Source organism: Stomoxys calcitrans, chromosome 4 (genome assembly GCF_963082655.1).
Source record: "Stomoxys calcitrans chromosome 4, idStoCalc2.1, whole genome shotgun sequence".
In the NCBI taxonomy this organism is placed as follows: domain Eukaryota; kingdom Metazoa; phylum Arthropoda; class Insecta; order Diptera; family Muscidae; genus Stomoxys; species Stomoxys calcitrans.
The window spans coordinates 129941056-129947055 of NC_081555.1; the positions used below are offsets into that span (position 1 = coordinate 129941056).

At 33.9% G+C, this 6000-nt stretch overlaps 1 protein-coding gene across 1 annotated transcript in view; it reads right to left on the minus strand.

The window, feature by feature from the left end:
* Positions 1-5510, minus strand: part of LOC106094156 (low-density lipoprotein receptor-related protein 2) — a 795641-nt gene extending 790131 nt beyond the window's left edge. Inside the window, exon 1 of the mRNA XM_059366657.1 lies at positions 4945-5510. The gene's annotated coding sequence lies outside the window, so the exon portion shown is untranslated. The remainder of the gene's footprint in view (positions 1-4944) is intronic.
* Positions 5511-6000: the final 490 nt, after the last annotated feature.

Here is a 6000-nt window from a genome sequence, read left to right on the forward strand (position 1 = left end):
GCCATGTTAAAACTTCTCCCCAAAGAGGTGTCGCACTGCGGTACGACGTTCGGTCTTAGCCATAAAAAGGAAGTCCCTTATCATTGAACTTAAACTTGCATCGGACAGCACTCATTGACATATGAGAAATTTGTCCTTTTTTCTTTATGGAAGTTCATGGGAAAATCTGCAATTCGCAAATATGATCGGATCATAACCAAATATACTAAATTTCAGAAAAATCGGGAAATATATACGCAATTCATGGATGGAACCTTTTAGTCGGATATTCGCTACATATGGCAGCAATATTCAAATATGGTTCGATCTGAAGCTTACACCGCTCGAACGATGAAGGGCCTAACACAGCGCACAGTGCCGAATTACTGCTAAATCGGGTAATAAATGAGGCTTCTATTGCCCTTAGACCTTAAATCGGGATATCGGTGAATATGGAGGTTGTATCAAGATATTATCCGAGCTGGACCATATTCGACACCGAGGTTATGGGTTATCTAAGAAAACTCACTGTGCAAATTTTCAGCAAAATCGGGTATTAAATGCAGCTACTGTGGCCCTTTGACCTTAACACTAGAAAGACTAACCAGGTTAAAATCGCCTGTTATACCCATTTTGAATTCAATATATTTTAAATTTTTTATAGTTAAAAAAAAATATTTAAAATTTTCTAAGTTTTTCACCAAAACATCAAATCAGGCGAATGAGGTAAAAAATTTTTTAAAAATGTGTAAAAAATGCTTGGTCTTTCTAGTGTTAAATAGAAAGATCGGTCATTAAGGGGGCTATATAAAAAAAACCACCGCGGCGCAGAGTTTAGCATGTCCGTCTATGAGCGCCTGAGTTAAAATCCCGAGGTGAACATCAGAAAAATTTTCAGCGGTGATTATCCCCTTACTAATGCTGGCTACATTTAAGAGGTATCCTGCCATGTTAAAACTTCTCTACCAAGCACTGGCGCTATGTGGCACGCTGTTCGAACTCGGCATAAAAAGGGAGGCCACTTATAATTGAGTTTAAACTTTAATCGGACTGCACTCATTGATATGAGAAAAGTATCTCCTGTTAGATAAGGGAAATTTCATGGGAAATTTAGTACTAGTTGGAGGCCACCGTAGCGCAGAGGTTGGCATGTCCGCCTATGACGCTGACCGTCTGGGTTCGCATCCTGTTGGGAACATCATGAAAATTTTCAGTGGTGGTTATTCCCTCATAATTCTGGCGACATTTGGGAGGTACTGTTCCATTGGGTATGGCAGCCATGTAAAAACTTCTCCACAAAGAAGTGTTGCACTACGGCACGCCGTTGAGGATACCACTTCCTCATAAAATTATTTAAAAAAAAATTACTACGTCAATACAAATGTTCCAAATAATAAATATATGCAATTTTATCAAAATCGGAAAAGGGAATCGAAGGTCGGCTGTTAATTAAGCCGTATTTGAAAAACTTACCATTAAAAATTGTTTGTTTCTTGTACCAGTTGTCAGAAATCTTCCAGCGCAATATGCCTGCCATCCACCACACACCAAGGGTTTAAATCCGAATTAATTTCCTGGAGTTTCTTTTTGAAATAAACCGATTTTTCATAACATTGTCGTATTCGAATATAGCTGATATAGCTGTATAATAGGCCGAAAACTTGTATTGCATTTTGATTGCTACTAATTTCCACCCAAACAACAACGATGCTTGCAAAGACATTTTCCGTTCACCACATTTGTCATTTAGGAAACTAAATCTGGTCTTAGTTATGTCAATTAATTCAATTTAAGGATTATTTTTTCAAAGGACTAATCTATCAAACTTTATCACTCATATTTCCCTTTAAACTATCATTTGGGTTCCTTTACAAATTTCCCCCTCATCTTTTAAACATCATTCAAACACATTGTTAAGTAAACCTTTAACCTGCAGTCATGCTATTTCATTAGACACCACTGTATGACCACACAGCAACTAAACGATGAAGTGTTTGTTTGTCGTTGCCGCTGTGTGGTTAGATTTGGTCGGATGTTAACCTCATTTTTCGGAGAATTTTTGAGTTTTTTGGTTTGAATGCTACGGTTTCTGTCTCTGGTGCTCTTAACACCCCACCCCACTAAACAGACCCACAGCTTTTTCATTTTGTTTGCAATTTACTTTGCTTTTTTTTACTTGTTTGTTTTGTTTATTATGTCTTTGTTGTATGTGGCTGGTGCGATGCAGCCAGCCATGGTCCATGATGATGATGTTCTTTCGTATTTGTTGTTTATGTTTTTTCTTCATCTTTTGTTTTTAAGGGAACGAGAGACAAATAAGACGAGAAAGCATTAAAACTTTGTTTACAAATCATTTCCTTCCCGGTTAAAGCGTCGTTGTTGTTTTGAGAGGAAGCAGTGTTGCCAATTTTTTAGGTTAACCCGCAATGCCAACTAGAACTTGTTTTAAAAATTTTGTAAAATAAAATAAAAAATAAAATAAAACAAAATAAAACAAAATAAAATAAAATAAAATAAGGTAAAGTAAAAAAAAATCAAAATAAAATAAAAAAAAAATAAAATAAAATAGAATAAAATAATATAAAAAAAAATAAAATAGAATAAAATAAAATTAAATTAAAAAAAAAATAAAATGAAATAAAATAAAGGCCACCGTAGCGCAGAGGTTCGCATGTCCGCCTATGATGCTGAACGCCTGGGTTCGAATCCTGGCGAGACCATCAGAAAAAAATTCACAGGTGGTTTTCCCCTCCTAATGCTGGCAACATTTGTGAGGTACTATGCCATGTAAAACTGCTCTTCAAAGAGGTGTCGCACTGCGGCTCGCCGTTCGGACTCGGCTATAAAAAGGAGGCCCCTTATCATTGAGCTTAAACTTGAATCGGACTGCACTCATTGATATGTGAGAAGTTTGCCCAGTTCCTTAGTGGTTCATGTTCATGGGCAAAATTTGCATTTTTTGCAAAATAAAAGAAAATAAAAAAAAAATAAAATAAAATAGAATAGAATAAAAGAAAATAAAATAAAACAAAATAAAATAAAATAGAATAGAATAAAAGAAAATAAAATAAAACAAAATAAAATAAAACAATAGAATAAAATAAAATAAAATAAAATAAAATAAAATAAAATAAAACAAAATAAAATAGAATAAAATAAAGTAAAAAAATAAAAAAAATAAAATAAAATAAAATAAAATAAAATAAAATAAAATTAAATTAAATAAAATAAAATTAAATAAAATAAAATAAAATAAAATAAAATAAAAAAATAAAATAAAATAAAATAAAATAATATAAAATAAAATAAAATAAAATAAAATAAAATAAAATAAAATAAAATAAAATAAAATAAAATAAAATAAAATAAAATAAAATAAAATAAAATAAAATAAAATAAAATAAAATAAAATAAAATAAAATAAAATAAAATAAAATAAAATAAAATGTAATAAAATAAAATAAAAAAAGTAAAATAAAATAAAAAATAAAAAAAGTAAAATAAAATAAAATAGGAAAATAAAAAAAAATAAATAAATAAATAATAAATAAAAAATTAAATTTAAATAAAAAAACAAATAAAACGAGATGAAAGGAAATGAATTGAATTGCAATAAAACAAATAAAAGCCTGCTTAGTTCGGCTGAGCCGAATCATACATACCCTCCACCATAGATCGCATTTGTCGAGTTCTTTGCCCCGTATCAAATCTATCTTTTTAGGCAAACAAAGGATAATGGATAAGATAATTGCTATGCTATTGGAGCTATATCAAGTTATGGTCCGATTCGGACTCCGCATTCAAAATTTCAGACAAATCGGATAAAAATTGCGGCTTATAAGGGCTCAAGAAGTCAAATCGGGAGATCGGTTTATATGGAAGCTATATCAGGTTATAGACAGATTTGGACCGTAATTGCCACAGTTGTTAGAAGTCTAAACAGAACACTTCATGCAAAATGTCAGCCAAATCAGGCAAAATTTGTGACTTGTAAGGACTCAAGAAGTCAAATCGGGAGATCGGTTTATATGGGAGCTATATCAGCTTATAAGCCGATTTGAAACGTACTTGGCACAGTTGTTGGAAGTCGTAACAGAACAATACGTGCAAATTTTTAGGCAAAATCCTTTAAATGCATAACGAAACTTTTTTGGCCAAAACACTTTGTGGCAACACTTGTGGTGACATCGGCAATGGATGGCAGGCATGCTTGCTGGCTGGCTGGCTGGCTGGCTGTCAGTTGCGGCTATCTCTGAAGGATGTTGGTTTTTGGTTAGGTCGCTGAAATATGCGTTGGTGTAGGTTTCATTGTTGTGCAACGAAGAGACGAAGGCTTTCATTATTATCCTTTAGATCCGGTTTTCAAGAGGACGTTTCTTTGTTAAGGCATAAAAACGTGGTTTTTGTTTTTGTTTGTTTTTCTCTTCTGATAAACAAAAAATAAAAAACGGTCGAAAACTTTGAGAAATTTAATACATCACAATCACGATTTGAACACCCAAAAACAAAAACAAAACAGCACCGAGTACACGGTGATTAAGAATTAAGAGGTCTCTTGCTTGTTATGGATTTTGCCAATGACACAGACACCGACACAAACACACACAGTTAGGCAAAGCACTCTGGTCTTGTTGATTTGCTCGCCCATATTCACACACACACACACACTCTTACAGAGAGTGGGACAAGGATTAAATTACCACTTGACTTGAGCTTTAATTGTTAAGCTATGTGAGGCTCATGACAACTACAAAATCTTCAGGACTGAATTTCAAGCAAAGAAAAGGGACAAAAAATCACTGGCACTTAAAACAAGAGAATTTCTTTGATGTTGTATTGCTTCCTTTTTTGGATTTCATTCATGAATGAAAACTCAATTATTTTCCCATGGCGTGTTTTTTTTGGTTTTTTTGCTTTAAAGTGAAACATCTTTTGAATTTTCCCATGGCTATGGTTTTCGCTTACATTTGATTCCGTTGGCGTTGGAGTAGGTTAGGATTTTACTGACAAACGCTTTCTTTTCTCCGCACAAAAAATTCCAACAATTTCATGTAGGAAATTTGAAGCGCAACAGTCACCGCGCTAAGGGGGGCTCTCGACTTTTAGCCACAGCCTGCCTTTGTCCACTTCTACAACACTAAACTACACTACACAGCGAAGGCGGCAACAATAATTGCTAGGCAGCACGACTTTCTTTAAAACTTCCTTTTTTGTTATGGTTTGGAAATTTGCAGCTGGTTTTACTTGTCGCAATTTTTTTTTCTTGCCTTGTGCTTGGCTTTTGTGGCCAGCGTTTTTTTTCTGCGAATACAGGTTTGTTGGTAAATTTTTGTGACACTATTGTTTTGGAGTTAAGTTTTAAACTTTAATCACCTTTTGATATTTTCAGATTTTTCCAAAGGGTGAACTCTGGGTTTCACTGCCTTTCTTTGCACAGTACTACTTTAAATATTCGTTTTTATTGATTTTGCTTCATATTTTTGTTTATTAAAGAAAAATTTGATGATTATTTTGAAAATATAATTGGGGGGAAATTTTGGCGAATTTTTGAAACAAAACTTCCGTTAGCCCGCTTTTAGAAAACCGTACACGTTCACGCTCGGAGAGCGACTAAAGATGTTGAGTGCTGTGAGTTTGGGAAATTGTCCCATGTTGCTGGCAAATCTTCAAACGTCAACTGTAAGCCAGCACCATTCATGCTTACCCCTATGTGTATATGCTGTGTACTGGAGCTATGTACGTACCATCCTAAACCAACCCACCCAACCTTCCCCACTAACTGGAGTTGCATGGTGCATTGGAAACATTTATGTTGCTGGCTACATGTTGAAGCAACAATTTGTTTAAAGTTTAGCGAGAGAGCATTATTGTGTTTCATCTCTTTTGAGTCCCAAATGTTTTGGCATGCTCATTTGCAACCTGTTTGATGTTGTATTGTTGATTGAAGCGTAGCTTACCAGTTGCTTTCAATGGCAGCAAGTGTCAAATGAAGAACAGGTAAGAGGGCTATTCAAACAACTT